This window comes from Suricata suricatta, chromosome 1, assembly GCF_006229205.1.
Source record: "Suricata suricatta isolate VVHF042 chromosome 1, meerkat_22Aug2017_6uvM2_HiC, whole genome shotgun sequence".
Classification (NCBI taxonomy): domain Eukaryota; kingdom Metazoa; phylum Chordata; class Mammalia; order Carnivora; family Herpestidae; genus Suricata; species Suricata suricatta.
The window spans coordinates 151,496,807-151,513,305 of record NC_043700.1 but is presented as its reverse complement, the minus strand read 5'-3'; the positions used below and the strand labels follow the sequence as shown (position 1 = coordinate 151,513,305).

Sequence of the window (16,499 nt, the reverse complement as noted above, 5' to 3'; positions counted from 1 at the left end):
CCAGAATACATAAACAACTCCTACAACTCAGTATCGAAAAGACAAACACCCCAACCTAAAAATGGCTCAAACAGACATTTCTCCAAAGAAGATAGACAATAATCACAAGAAAAGATACTCAACATCATTAGTTAAAGGGAAATACAAATTAAAACCACATGAGATACCATCACACCTACTAGGATGACTTTCAAAACAAAAACAGAAAATAACAAGTATTGTTAAAGATGTGGAGGATCGGCGCCCTCAATGTAAAATGTACATTTTTACACTGTGGGAATGTAAAGTGGTACAGCCATTGTGGAAAATAGTTTCATATTTCATCAAAAAGAGAAATACAGAATTACCAAATGACCCAGCAATTCCACTCTTAGGTATGTACTCAGAGGAACTGAAACCAAGGGCTTGAATAGATGTTTATACACCAATGTTCATTGCACCATTATTCACAACAGCCAAAAGATGGCAACAACCCAAGTATCTATCAACAGATGAATGGAGACACTAAATGTGATCTATCCATACAGTGAAATATTATTCTGCCGTACAAAGCACTGATGTTCTCGTAAACCAGAAGATGTTGAAAATGTGGTAAGTGAAATATCAGATACAAAAGAACAAATATTGTATGATTTTACTTATATGAAATATCTAGAATAGGCAAACTTAGAAATAGAAAGTAGATAGGAGGTTACCAGGGGCTGGGTGGAGCCCAAAATGGGGAGTTGTTGCTGAGTGGTTACAAGTTTCCATTTGGGATAAAGAAAAAGGTTTGGAAATAGATGGTGGTGATGGTTGCACAACATTGTGCATGTAATTATGCCGAATTGTACATCAAGAAGGTAAATTTAATGTTACATATATTTTACCATAGTTTAAAAATAATAATGTAATATGCTGTAAGTCCTTGAATTGTACACTTTAAATGGGTGAATTGTATGTAAATTATATCTCAATAAAGCTGTTTAAAAAAAGGACTACCTTTAGTCTACTAGAAGAAAACATGATTTAATTTTTTATGAACTGAAAGTGGGACTGTTAGCTGTCACATCCAGAAATAATAAAGAAAAAAGTGATTAATTTCACTACATACATATAAGAAGACTTTGCATGAAAAAAACTATAAATAATCAAATAACACACGACAAACTTGGAAAAAATACAAATTATAACAATATACTAATATTTTCAATTAGTAGAGTTCTAAACTTGAGGGATTAAAAAGAGCAACAGTGTAATTTGCTAAAAAATTAGGAAATGAAGGCACCTGTGTGGCATAGTCAGTTAAGATCTGAGTCTTGATCTTGGCTCAGGTCATGATCTCACAGTTTATGTGTTCGAGCCCCACATTAGGCTCCATGCTGAAAGGGCAGAGCCTGCTTGGGATTCTCTTTCTCTCTCTCTCTGCCCCTCTCCAAATAAATAAATAAACTTTAAAAAATTAAGAAATGATACAAACAGACATTTCATAAAAATTACTTGCAAATGACACTTAAACATATGAAAAGATGCTTAACCTTGCCCATGATAAGAGAAATTTAAACTAAATCTACAGTGTGATTCTGTTTCTCACCTAGTAGATTGGCAAAAATCCAAAGCTTTAACAATATTTTACTGGAAATGGGAAAACAATTCCTCTCATTCATTGCTGTTGGAAATGCAAAAGGGTACAATTCCTATAGGAAAGGAATTTAACAATATCTTACAAAGCTACATATACCTTTACTCTTTGACCCAGCAAATTAATTTTTTCCCCAGGACTCTATCCCAAAGATATTTTAGATACAGAATGACACATGCACAAGTCATGTGACATCATTTATAAGAACAAAACATTCAAATAGCTCAAATATCCATTACTGGAAGGTGAATTTTATAAACAATGGCACAAACACACAATACAGTATCATGGAGTGGGACAAAGTAAAAAATAGTGAAGGTTTTAGGAACACCCAGGGTGAAGCCTGTTGGCATGGGAAACTGTAGGCAGGCTAACTAGAAGTAGGGTATCCTAGGTGATTGGCTAAAGACACATATTCGGCTTTCTCCAGTTGGTCCTAAGTTAGAAGTAGAGGCCAAAATAAGGGAAGTTCTTAATTATTAATCAAGTGCAGGCCATTTGGGACCCATTGCTACACGGTTATCATTTGACTTTCTAGACTTCATTGCTACAGATAGTAGTTTGACTTCCTGGATGGTTATAGTACTTACTAAATTGGCTTCCTAAACTGATTGCTGCAAGTCAGAGTTCTATTTCTCCCTGTAGCCTGGCCATTGCCCATTTACATATTCAGAAATATATATATTTTTTAATGTGTACTTATTTTTGAGAGAGAGAGAGAGACAGAGCATGAGCGGGGGAGGGGCATAAAGAGATGAAAATAAAATCTGAAGCAGGCTCCAGCACAGGGCCCTATGTGGGGATTGAACCCAAGAGCCGTGAGATCATGACCTGAGCCAAAGTTAGAGGCTTAACCGACTGAGCCACACAGGTGCCCCATATTCAGAAATATCTTACTTAGGGTGGTGGTCACATGACTATCTATGCTTGTCTAAATCCACTGAACCTAAACCATATTCTGAAGTTTAGTTGTTAGTAGTTAGTCATTCGAAGTAAAATGTTATTCTGACACAATTATGAGAGTATTGAATATTATGTGATAAAACATATGTTATCATGTTAATGTCATTAGAAACTGAGAATTCAGGCTTAACAGAGAAAATACATAAGAATAAAATCAAAGAAATTAAAACCCTGAATGAGTAAATTTAGTTGCAAATGGTAACATAAGCTCATCTTTTAAAAAATAAGCATGCATTTTCTAGATATGTCCAGTTAGACCTTGAAGCAAAGACATGAGCAATGAATATCTTAGCATTCAGGAGTCATCTATAAATACTATTCCTTTTTTAAATGTTTATTTATTTATTGTTGAGAGAGAGAAAGCATGCACACCAGCAGGGAGAAGGGCAGAGAGAGAGGGAGGCAAAGAATCCCAAGCAGGTTCTGCACTATCAGCACAAAGCTGGGGCTTGAACTCAAGAACCGTTAGATCACGACCTGAGCCAAAATCAAGAATCAGACCCTTAACCCACTGAGCCACCCAGGCACCCTATAAATACTATTTCTCACTGAAAAGAATGCTTAAAGAAATTACTGATTCTAGGCCTGGGGCAAAAAAACATATAAGATGAATATGGAACATCATGATACACCAGGAAGAAAGGAATCTATCAAAGTTTATTGAGGTAAGAAAATAAAAAATAAAACATAAAAAAAACCCAAAGTTGATTGAGGTCAAAGGACACAGGAACCAATTTGAAGTGGCTTCCACTGGCCTAAGATTAAGAAATCTGAGTATAACAAAAAAAATTGACTATAATAGAATGAAACACAGCATATATATATAAATTTCATAAAACCAAAAAAATCTCATTTATCATCATTGAAACATCTGAAATTGATAAATAAAGGAAAGACTCAAACATGTGAGTAGACTTTTCTGTAGGAACTGTATTTCAGGTAATACATGATGGAGAGAAGATTTAAAGACAAATTCCAAATAATAAATGCAGTAGGACTGATGGGAATCAGAAAATTGCCATTTTGCAATCTCTAATGAAATGATGGATTTAGACAACAATTCTCAATTAATGCTAAAACCATTAAGGGAAAGCTTCTGGGAAACTTTGTAGTGAAGAAACCAAGCTGACACCACCTGAACCCAAATAAGCAATCTTAGAATCACTAAAAATGGGTCAGCCAGCCTCAGGTACTCATGAGGTGATCAAGTAAGAAGTATATGGCACCACCAGTGGAAGAATCCTACCTAAAAAATGAACCCGAATTCAATCAATCTTCTAGGTCTAGCCACTGAGCTGAGGAAATATGGAGAAGAGAGGAATAAGCTAAATGACACCCAAAAATAAGATATGAAATTCTACAGCTCTGGTACTCAGTTTCTCTAACAAATCAATGTTTTCAGTGTGGAGAGTGGGGAGAAGCACTGTTTATGATTCTCTTATTTTTAAAAGAAACTTAAATATAATATCCAAATACATTGTGGACCTGGTTTGGACCCTGATTTGAATATATCAGGTAAAAAAAAAACAGGTTTTTATTGATTTTTTTAAAACTTTAGTTTAGAGAGAGACAGAGCATGAGCAGGGGAGGAACAGAGAGAGAGAAGACAAAGAATCTGAAGCAGGCTCCAGCTCTGAGCTGTCAGCACAGAGCCCAACGCAGGGCTCGAACTCACAAGCTGTGAGATCATGACCTGAGCCGAAGTCAGACACTTAGCCGACTGAGCCACACAGACACCCTATAAAAAGACAATTTTAAAACAGGGAAATATGAACTTGTAGAGTATTAAATATTAATAATTATTGTTAATTTTATTAAGTGTGATAAGGATGTGGTGGGTATGTTTTACTAAAAAGTCCTTATATGACGAGCATAGGGGAAGGGAAGGAAAAATAAGATAAAAACAGAGAGGGAGGCAAACAGTAAGGACCTCTTAAATACAGAGAAAAAACTGAGGGCTGTTGGAGGGGTGGTGGGTGGGGGGATGGTTTAAATGGGTGATGGGCATTAAGGAGGGCACTTGTTGGGATGAGTACTGGGTGTTACATGTAAGAGATGAATCACTGAATTCTACTATAAACATTATACTATATGCTAACTAAGTTGTATTTAAATTTTTTAAAGTGACGGGGGGGGAAATTCCTTATAAATTAGCAAAGATAATTATATATGAGGATATTTTCTGATGAAATGTCATGGAGTGGGGATTTATTTTCAAATACTCCAGGCTTAGGTCAGGTCAGGATCCCAAGGTTGAGGGATAGAGCCCTGCATCAGACTCCACACTGAATGTGGAACCTGCTTAAGAATCTCATTCTTTCTCTCTCTCTCTCTCTCTCTCCCTCTTCCCCTCTCCCAAGCTTGCATGCTATCTCTTTCTCTCCCTCTCTCAAATAGAAAAATATATATATAGGATTGGCATAGTCATTATTAAACTGGATAATGAATCCATGGAATTTATTATACCATTCTCTCTACTTTTGGGTACATTTAAAATTTTTCATAATAAAACATTAAAAATACCTGCATCTATCATTCTAAAACAAAAAGTTGAAGATCACTTTGAAATACCATTATCCTATAAAAGGAGCCAGAGTTCCTTGAGAAGGGCTGGGCAGGGAAAATACTAGATGAAACCAGAACATCTTGCTGTGCCAGAGGATAAAGAAGCACTCTCCAAAAAATAAAAAATAAAAATAAACCATGGATGAAGGAAAAAGACTCAGGAGACAACTTGAAATAGATCCCAATGGCCAGGGCTGGAACAATTTGAACAAAACTAATAATGGAAGTATTGGAACACAACCCAAAGAATAAAATAAATAAATAAATAAAAAGGATAAAGTAAGTATCTATGAGCACATACTGATAAAAATGAATGAATGAAGGGATAAGAGACAAATTTTCCTTAAGGTATAATTCCAAATAATAAAAGTAGAAGGAATGAGGGAAGCTAATAAATGTAGAAAAAATAAGAGAAGTAGAAAATCACCACTAAAACACCACATAATAATTGCTGTGGGCTAGAGCCACAAATGAATGTTAAAATTAGTGTGAGTGAAAGTTTAGAGAAATAGGATGTTTTCACACCCTCAGTTTTCACACTCCCTTAAAGTATCTGTTGACTAAAAAGGGAAACAAATGAGAACTTTACAGTGGCAGATACCAGACACCCCCTTAGCCAGGGGATCAGGGTCAACATCACCCATAGAAATGGGACATATCAGCATTGTGTGCTCCTGACATCCTGCACAGAGAAGGCACATCACCTCTGTAGTATTCTTCCCCTAAATTCATAACCGTATTCTAACCACAAGAAAAGAACAGATAAATCCAAATTGAGAGACATTCTATAAGGTAACATCTTCAGAAGTGTCAAGGTCATGAAAGATAAGAAAAGACTGAGTGTATTAGTTTGCTAGGGCTGCCATACCGAATAACACAAACTGGGGGGCTTATGCAACAGAAGTTTATTGTCTCACAGGTCTAGAGGCCAGAAGTCACAGGTCAAGGGGTCAGCAGGATGGGCTCCTCAGAGCTGTGAAGGAGGGATCTGTTCCAGGCCTCTTTCCTCAGCTTATAGAGGGCCACCTTCTCCTGAAGCCTCCACATCATCTTCCCTCTGTACACCTCTAGGTCCCGTGGCCTCTTTTTGTGAGGACAACAGTCATGCTGGATTAAGGCCCATCCTAATGATCCCATTTTAAGTTGATTACCTCTAAAAAGGCCCTATTTCCAAATAAGGTCATATTCTGAGGTGCTGTGGCTGAGGCCTTCAACAAATGAATTTCAGGTGTAAGGGGAGACACCCCTACCACTGATGAACAGATAGAGGAGGCTTAAGGGGATATGACAACTCAAAGTATTATAGGCTCCTAGAATGGATCCTGGAACAGAAAAGGGATATTGGTGGAAAAAGGAAAGATCTGAACAAGATCTATAATTTAATTAGTGATATTATACTAAGGTTAATTTTTTTTTGAAAGAGAACTTTTTATGACTTTTATGTACAGACCATTCAACAGCACACATTTAGCCCTGTTTGGTGGCCAGTTCTTTAGCCTTTGGCTTTTCCAACTTAGCAATGTGAGTCATTGACTTTGGACCCAGGATGTTGCCTCTCCAGCAATGGTGGATCTCATCATATCTGTCATTGTAATTGGTCCTAATAGCTTCCATCAGCTTAGCCAGGGCTCTTTTGTCTTCGGAGTTAACTTGTATGAAGGAACAGTGGTGCAGGCCTTCCTGTGGACCAGATGCCCCAGCCTGGCCTTCCCCTGGATGATGCAGTAAGAAATACCCATCTTATGACACAGGGCAGGTAGGAAGACAACCAGCTCAATGGGATCCACATCATGTGCAATCACTACCGGCTGAGCCTTCTTGTTTTCCACCAAGGTGGTGATGGTTTTAACCTCGACTCGAAGGACAGGTAGCCTCTTAGTGCGGACATCCCCTTTGCTGGCAGCTTTCTTCTCAGCCCTCACTGACAATCTCTGCTTCTTCTCTTGCTTTGTCTCCAGTCTATACCTGTGGGCCAGCTTAAGCAGTTGAGTAGCTGTTTGGCGGTCCAAGTCCTGGGTAAACTGGTTAATCGCAGGAGGCACTTTTAGACATTTATAGAGAATAGCCCATTGCTGCCGCAGCTGGATGTGGCAAAGCCATCTGACAAAGTGGGTGAGGTCCCTTTTGGGCTGGATGTCCTGTCTGATGCCAAAATTCTTGGGCCTTTTCTCAAACAGGAGATTGACTATTTCTTGGTCTCCTGTTTATTCACAACAGCAGGGACCAGGGCCACCTTCTTCCCTTAGGCCTTGTTTCTTTTCACCATCTTGGATGGCTGGAAGAGAAAGCTAAGGTTAATTTCTTTTATTAAAAAAAAATGTTAGATGTCTATTTATTTTTGAGAGAGACAGAGTGTGAGTGGGGATGTGGCAGAGAGAGAAGGAGACACAGAATTTGAAGCAGGCTCCAGGCTTTGAGCTGTCTGCACAGAGCCCAATGTGGGGCTCAAATCCCAAACCATGAGATAATGACCTGAGCCGAAGTTGGATGCTCAACCGACTGAGCCACCACCCAGGCACCCCTAAGGTTAATTTCTTAGTTCTGACAATAGTAATATGGTTATGTGAGATGTTAGCATTAGGGGAAGCTAGATAAGAAGTGTGGAGCACCCTGTGCTATATTTACAATTGCTCAGGAAGGCTGAATGTTTTCCAAAATAATTTTTTTCAAGCCCTATATGAGTTGACTTCTATGAAGTAGTAAAGATGAACAAGGCCATCATATACAGACAGCATCAAAGTGTGGAAAAATGAGTTATTGGTATCTCACTCCCTGAAACCAAGTTACCTGCTTGTCTACTTGCATTGAAAATGGAAATACCCTCTAGCTGAGTACAACCTTGAGTACACCTTTTAATCAAAACAGGCAGTTCAAATGATGATATGCTAGAAAAGTCTCATATATCCCATGCATGTCTCACATTGTCCTTTCCAACTAACAAAAACCAGTCCATATAGCTCACACATTTGCCTCTCATAAAAGTGACCACTTCCTACATTTATAGAAGAGAATAAAGATAGTATCTTATTCTTTGGATTATACACAGGAGGCATTCAAGATATATGTATTTATTTTCTTGACATGTAATCCTTATAAAGGAAGTCTGACTTTTTAGGTGCTTACTAAAAAGCTGGTCACATTAGCATTATTTTGTTTCTTCTCTCTCCCCTTCGCTTTTTCTGTGTTCTTTTTCAACTCTTTTTTAGTTTAATTCCTCTGCAAGCTTAAATGTCTTATTTCTCTACCCTCTGTTCTTTTAGTTTAGTTTAGTTTAGTTTAGTTTGAGAGAAAGAGAGAGAGAGAGAGAGAGAGAGAGAGAGAGAGAATGGGGGAGGGGCCAAAGGGAGAGAGAATCTCAAGCAGGCTCCGTGATTAGGGCAGAGCTGGACATGGGGTTCAATCCCATGACCCTGGGATAATAACCTGAGCCAAATTCAAGAGTCAGACACTTAACTGACTGAGCTACCCAGGCACCCCTCTCTATACTCTGTTCTTACATATGTTTTCTTGTACTCCTCTTTACCTTAACCACCATAAGCAGTTTCAAACTCCCACAGCATGGTTGCCAAGATCAGCAGAGTCATCCATCTAGGCATTCAAGTTGCACACCACAGAAGAGCACCACATCTAAAGGGAAATTTTGGATCACCCAGCTGAGTTCTGGAGCAGTGGAGAAGGCTCTCTCCTCCATAAACCCTCATGTGTACTCATGGAGATTAATTAACCAAGCACACACTCTACCCTGGACTACATTCTAAGTCAGCATCAGTTGGTAACAGTTATTTTCACACTAATACCATATAACCAACAACCATAAATTGGAATGGCCTAAAAACAATAAGTATCCAGCTCTTTCTCATGCATTTTTAGGTTTACTGAAATATGGCTGATCCAGGCTGGCCTTGGCTAAACTGGGCTGGAGTGGCATTCAAGCTTTAGGTTGAGTTCAGGTTTGTTCAACATGTCTCTTCCTCCTTTGACCAATGACTACCCAAAACTGTTTCTCCTTATGGTCAAAGACAATAATTGTTTGAAATTGTTTTTTAAAAAGGTAAGTCCAATTACACAAGCACATTTCAAAGTTCTGTTCCATAATGTCCACTAGCAAACCACTGGTCAAAGCAAGTCCCTGGACCAAGTCCAAAGTCAAAGTGCAGGCCAGTCTACTCCACTCACCATGAGATCATATCAAGAATGTAATTGTATATAATAGGAATACAAGGGGGTAATAGATACCAATACCACAATCTAACAAACTTCTCTTGGAAGCCCAAGTCCTTCTGGCTTTGTCTCCTCACCTAGATGAATATAGGGAGGATGGATGGTCGCACAGGATGCATTCTGTCTGCCTGGGCTCTAGAAATCTCTCTCAGGAGTTATTCAGGTGGTACAATAATACACTACCTAAAATGTAATTTTAGGTGTGCTTTATTAAGTTCATACCAAGGCATTTCATGGGCATGAGAGTGTGGCTTCACAAGGTGGATACACCCAGTAGTCATCACTTTTCATTTCAAAGTCCTTAAAGACATGATAAAAAGCTCTTCATCTTTGGGTTCCTCATGGCACATAATACAGGGCCTGTCCCCACAGCTGTTTTATAAATATAAAAGTCAGATTTTATTTGGAAAACCAGATTTATTTTTTATAACAAAGAGACCTAAATTTTAAAGTTATTTCTTTGATTGATTTTTGTCATTTTTCCCATTTGCAAGTGATACATATTTTTTATCTTTAAGCAAGGAGCAAATAAGTCTATGATCTTGCAAGTCCACTAACTTGCTTTCCTTGAAGGCTAGCTGTGGGAGAAACTTGGAAACTTTCAGTTCTTGAATAAGTGAAGCCAAGTCCTGATAAAAGAGAACTGATGGACACTTTGGGGCCTTGTTTCCACAAACTCTGAGAATAGTTCATTCATGACACAAGAGCAGCCATTTTTCTCTTCTTGGGAAAGTTTGAGCCAGGAGATTATTAATTAATAATACTTCTCATATATTATATGTATGAATTATTAATTAATAATTACTTCTCAGATATTATATGTATGAATGCTTAAAGGGACACATTTTTTAATCTTATGTAGTATTTTAAATCATCCAATGCTGTACTTTAAAAAATCCTATTAGAAGAAAACATCAGTAAGAATAATGAAGATTGCCAGAGGGGATGGGGGAAGAGGGTGAGGGGCAGTTATTATTTAATGGGTACAGAATTTCAGATTTGCAAGATGAAATGTTAGGGAGATGGATATGGGTGCTGGCTGCACAATATGAATGTACCTCATACCACTGAACTCTACACTTAAAATAATTAAGATGGTAAATTTTATGTTAGTTATATTTATCACAGTTTTTTTAAATTGGGGAAAAAGGAAACATTAATGAAAAATTTTCCTACCTTAAACAACCCTTAAATGAATACTCAGACAATATAAAAATAATAAACTGCACTGGGGCTACTGAGTGGCTCAGTTGGTTAAGACTCTGACTTTGGGTCAGGTCATGATCTCACAGTTCATGAGTTGGAGCCCCAAATCTGGCTCTCTGCTGTCAGTACAGGGCCTGCTTTCGATCCCTTGTCTCCCACTCTCTCTGTCCCGGACTTCCCCACTAGTGCACATGCACAAGCTCTCTTTCTCAAAAATAAACACTAAAAACATATGCTGTATATTTAAAAATAATAAACTTATAATTAACACTGATAATATTAAGTCAAACAGAACAGTTGTAATTCTCCACCAATGCCGATATTGACAAGCTCCATTTGTTCTACTGTCAAGAAAATATAAAATACATTTTGTAGGCATCCATAGATTTCAGACACAAATCCTTTATTTCAACCACGCTGTTGGAAACTTGTTTCAGTGAGCTAACTTTTTATTGATAGTTGGTCCTGATATTTTTTTAAAGGCTTTGTTACTTAGTATATAATTCTTTCCATTGAATTTGATCCATACAAGTGATAAACAATTTAATAATGCCTTGGGATAAAAGAGGGATACAAGTTTAAAGCAGTTGGAGTATTCAATATTAAATCTGATTTTTAGCAAATATGAATATGGTCAAGACCATGAATTCATTTATATTTCTCATAATTTGCTTACACTTCTAGGGTGCAGGTCTAGGCTAGCCAGTGGCATGGTTCCTGAGTGCCCCAAGTGCAGAGAGGAGAAAAATCCTATGTCCAGCACCTGATCAAGTATATTAACAAAATCATACCAAGAAATATTTACCTCTACTTCAAGCCAAACTACATACATTTTGTCCAAGGTGGCCAATTCCCAGAAGAGATTCAGAATTAGATGAGAGATGATCTCTGCATTTCTGAGAGAATCTCTCTGAATGTGTACTGGAAACCTAGCACTGTGCCCTTTATTGTAATATCACCCCACAATATGTACATTGAATAAAGCAGTTGTATTAAAAAAAAACCTTGAGACAGAATGTGATTCTGCAAGCCAACCTTTGCCTTCCTTGCATTTGTATGTCTTATTGCATTACTTTTCTGCGTTGTTCAAATGTGCCTCTGTTATCTAGCTAATATTTATTTTTGATATTTACTTAATTAATAATGGTACAGGTAGTTCTCATTCTCATTTAGTGGCTCCCTGACTTTCTTTTAAAAAGCTGCAAAAAAAAAGTATTGTAGAAAGTATTATAGAAACATCTGTTTCTAATAAAAACTAAAACAAACACCAATTACTATGTACATATTAGTAGACACTATTCTGTCATCCTGATACTTCTAAAGCAATTTATAAAGAAAGAATCTGGAAAGTGGAGCACTGTGATTCTCATTGTTCCAAAAAAATTACTTGGATTTCTTTGTGTTCATCCTAATGGCCTGACAGCTCTGAGAAATTGTTCTTCCTTCCTTACACAGAAATGTGCATAATTGAATTATAAGAAAACAATATGAAGAAAAAAAATAGAAAAATCCAAGTGACTGATATAATAAAAGTCCCCAAATTTAGGAATAAGGAAAAAATGAAATTATATAAACTCATAGGATTTCTTCAAACATATAAAGACCTCTCGGCTTCACACTCAAAATCAATCAGATTTAAATTAAAGGGCAGGTGGACTGCAGTGTAAGTGGGCCATGCGCAAGTTCACTTGTGTGACATCTATGGTTTCTCACTAAACCAAGTCCACAAAGCCAGTTGTGCTTTCCACTCATTGGTGTTTCATCAGGCAGAGCCCTGGAGACAGCAGGACACTTCTGCTCTTCCTCCCCCAGGGATTTTAAGCAGGGGAAAGAGATTCCCTTCTGCCTCCAAAACATGGGAAATGAGTGCAGCTTACTCTGAGTGCTCTGAGATCACTAAGAATCCACAGTTTCACACCTCTGCATTATTGGAGCATAGTATCAAGAGAGGAAGCATTTAACTTCAGTAATCATGCCAATATTGTTATCATCAATATTCACTACTCTTAGCCATTTGGAAGAAACTTTTCCCATGGAGCTTTTTAACAATGGAAAAATTATTTTATTCTATCCAAACATGAGATTGCCTCATGTGTGGTATATGTTAATATACGTGTCCTTCTGTCTATGAAAAGGAAGCAAGATCTCAGACCCTGAGGTACTACTACACATTTTTTAAAGAACATCAATCTACCCAATTTAATCTTCTAAATCAATGAATAACAGCTATCAGTTATGGAGTGCTTACTATGTGCCAAGCACCATGCCAAAGTGATTTATAAGAAATATCTCAGCAAATTGCATGACAGTTCCAAAAGATGGGATGTATTATTTTGAATTTACAAATGAGGAAATTGAGGCTGAGAAGAATTAATTTACCCTGTGGTTATTGAACCAGTATAGACCAGACTTGGACCTACTTCTGCATGACCCAGTGATGATGTATTTTCACTGTTTTATGTTGTTTCTCAGGTGTGCCTAATGCAGAGGATTATAGTAACATAAAGAGACATTCATTAAAATATTACTACATGCTTACTATGTGTCTTCAGGCTAAATAATGAATCTGTGCCTCCATTTTCTAGTCTTTAAAATGAGGATAATAAAGATTCTTACCTTGGGGTGCCTGCGTGGCTCAGTTGGTTGGGCGTCTGACTTGAGCTCAGGTCATGATCTTACAGTCTGTGAGTTCAAGCCCGGCGTCAGGCTCTATGCTGACAGCTCAGAGCCTGGAGCCTGCTTTGGATTCGGTGTTTCCCTCTCTCTCTCTGCCCCTCTCCCACTCATACTCTCTCAAAAATAAATAAATGTTAAAAAAACATTTAAAAAAAAAAGAGTCTTACCTCAAAGGACTATTGTGAAGGCTGTTAGTTAATACATGTAAAGCACTTAGAATAGTACATAGAACATCAGTACACTGGTATGAGTTCTAGAAACTGGAAATACATCAGTGAATAAAACAAGTAAAAGTCCTCAGCCTCATGAAGCTCCATTCTAGAGAAAAGAAAGAGCAAGTAAACAAATAACATATATGTCAGGACGTAAAGTCATAGTATTCCAGGATGTAATAAGAACCATGAAGAAAAACAAAGCAAAATGGAAGATAAAAAATGCTAAGTTGGGACACTATTTTAAATAGGACTATTGCGGAAGCCCTCATTTAGGTAACGTTTGAACAAAGAATTGAAAAGGATGCAGTAGTGAGCCATGCAGATATTTCATGGAAAATCATTCCAAGCAGAGGGAAAGGCAAGTGCAAATGTCCAGTTTGCCTGGACCTTTCATGGAACAAGGAGGTCTAAGGAATTGGACTCCATGATCAAGTGGGGTAGTAGAAGAGGAAATCCCAGTGGACGGAGAAAGGAGCAGATAGTGTAGAGTCTTAAAGGTCATTGCAAGAACTTTGGTTTTTATTCTGGAGCAACTGGATGATTCTGAGCAAAAGGAACACAATTTGACTCATATTTTAAAAAGGATCACTCTGGAGGCTGTTAAAAATAGACCATAGGGAGATAAGGGTAGAAAAACATAGAGCATAGGAGGCTTTAAGGAACAGTGTGGACAGCAGTAATTCAGGAAAGATATGATACTGTCAATAATCAAGGAAAGAGTAGCCGTGGAGATGGTGGGAAGTGGTCAGATTCTGGATGTACTTTGAAGGTAGAACCAATACAATTTCTTGAAAAAATTGGATATGGAATGTGAGGGAAAGAAAAGAGTCAAGGACTGGCCTGAGCAACTGAAAAGATAGAGATACCATTAACCCGAACAGAGAAAACTGAGAGAGAAGCTGTAATTTTTTTTAATGTTTTATTTATTTTCAAGAGAGAGAGACTGAGTACGAGCAGGGGAGGGGCAGAGAGAGAGGGAGACACAGAATTCAAAGCAGGCTCCAAGTTCTGAACTGTCAGAACAGAACCTAATGCAGAGCTGGTATTCATGAACTGTGAGATCATGACTTGAGCTGAAGTCAGACACTCAGCCGACTGAGGCACCCAGGCACCCCAAGAGAAGCTGTGTTTAGAAAGCTTTCATGCAGCATTTAATATTCTTCCACTGTCACCTCCTATTCTAAGTATTAGGCAGTGACCAATTCTATGCAGATTATCAACAGCTTCTCTGGAGAGCAATATAACAATATCTTGTCTCTCTCGGTCTCTGTGTATAGCATGGGAAACCTGCAGAAACCAGCCCTCCACACCCATGTGCAGCTAGAAGCATGTAGTGCGATCATATGGTAGACAGGAAGTTAATGGATAAAAATTTCCCTCTTTCTTCTTCATTCCAGTGAAGAATTCTGAAAGACATCCCATAAGTACCTTCTGGCTGCTCAGAAGGTACCATAGGATCAATCCAATTTGTCCATGGCATAGGTCACTTCAATAATATTGGTTTTTCCTCTTTATTTTATTTCCCTTGTACCCTCATTCTATTCCTTCAACTCATATTCTCAAGTACATGTTTGTATGTCTTTGTCTTAGGCTCTGCTTTCAGGGGACCCTGGGCACTACAACTGGCTCTAGAAAGGAAACTTTCAGTATGGGATTTTGGAGACTGATCCTACATCACGATCACAAGACAATAAGGACCCCTGCTGGTAGTAAGTGGTTGATGGTAAATTTCAAGTGGTGATAACCCCTGGCATATAGTAACATCACAATTACCAAGACTCCCAACTGTAGTAGATTGGAATAAGGTGCAGACAAAAGATGAAGTATTGGATTATGCGACAGATACGGTACTTCAGCATTATGAAAACAATAGTAATTATAAGATGGGCTGATGTCTGTTAACAGCTTTGGAGATCTTAACAAAAGAAAATGACAGGGAATATTCAGTCAATCATGCACACTGTGAAAGCCACAAGGCCCCTAGGGATGTGGAGCCACAGAGCAGACATGCTAAACATCAGCTCCGACATATAATCATAAGGGTGGCAGAGCTACAAAGAAGTCTTAATGCACAGCCTTAAAACATCATCCATGTCAAAGCCAAGGCACTAATAGGAAAATAATGGAACCCTGAGATCTAGAATGAGGACATTTGTGTGCACATGCTTTATACTCTTAAATCTTCAGTTTTTTGTTATCCTTTGCGCCAACAGTCTCCTTTCTCTTGATAAAGGAGAGCAGCCTCTCCTTGTCCAGAAATACTGCAAAGAATATATCTGAGGCAAGTGTCTCCTGATATAGCCTATTTCCCTGAATATCCACACCATTATCCTCATTACCTCAAGCCTGTAACCATGGTCAGATCTCAGCACATGCTTTGTGGGGGATTGCAATCCCTGCTCTAGGTAGAATTAGACGAGGTTTTCTCAATTTCGGCATTTATGACATTTGAGCTGGATAATTCTCTGTTGTGGAGGGCTGTCCTGTGTGCTGTAGGTTGTTTATAGCATCTCTAGGATCTACCCACTAGATGCTAGTAGAATCCTCCCAGTAATGACAACCAAAAATGTCTCCAGATATTACCGAATGTCCTTTAGGGGTCAAAATCACCCCTAGTGTAGAACTACTGAACTAGACTAACTTATAAGGAATTGCACAACTGCTAACACATACCAATATGAACTGAAGGGATATCTGTGAGAGTGAATATTTAGAGTGCTAAACCAGAGGGATCAGGTTATACGACTGTATACGGGAGAATGTATGCCATTGGGCTATTCACCTATGATTCTGGATTTAATATTTTGACAAGGACATCTGGAGTCTGTTCTAATATACAACTTTGGTGTCTTCCTTAAAGCTTGGACATGATGACGGCCTGTGCTAAATGAGATAGTAGAACAATTTTGTGTTTTTTTCCATAATATTTTATTGTCAAATTGTTTTCCATACAACACCCAGTGCTCTTCCCCTTAAGTGCCCTCCACCATCACCACCACCTCTTTTCCCCCCTCCTCCTTCCCCTTCAACCC

General features: G+C 38.1%; 1 pseudogene; it reads right to left on the bottom strand.

Moving 5' to 3' along the window:
* Nucleotides 1-6,616: 6,616 nt before the first annotated feature.
* LOC115285507 lies at nucleotides 6,617-7,415 on the bottom strand (annotated as a pseudogene).
* Between the last annotated feature and the right edge of the window lie 9,084 nt (nucleotides 7,416-16,499).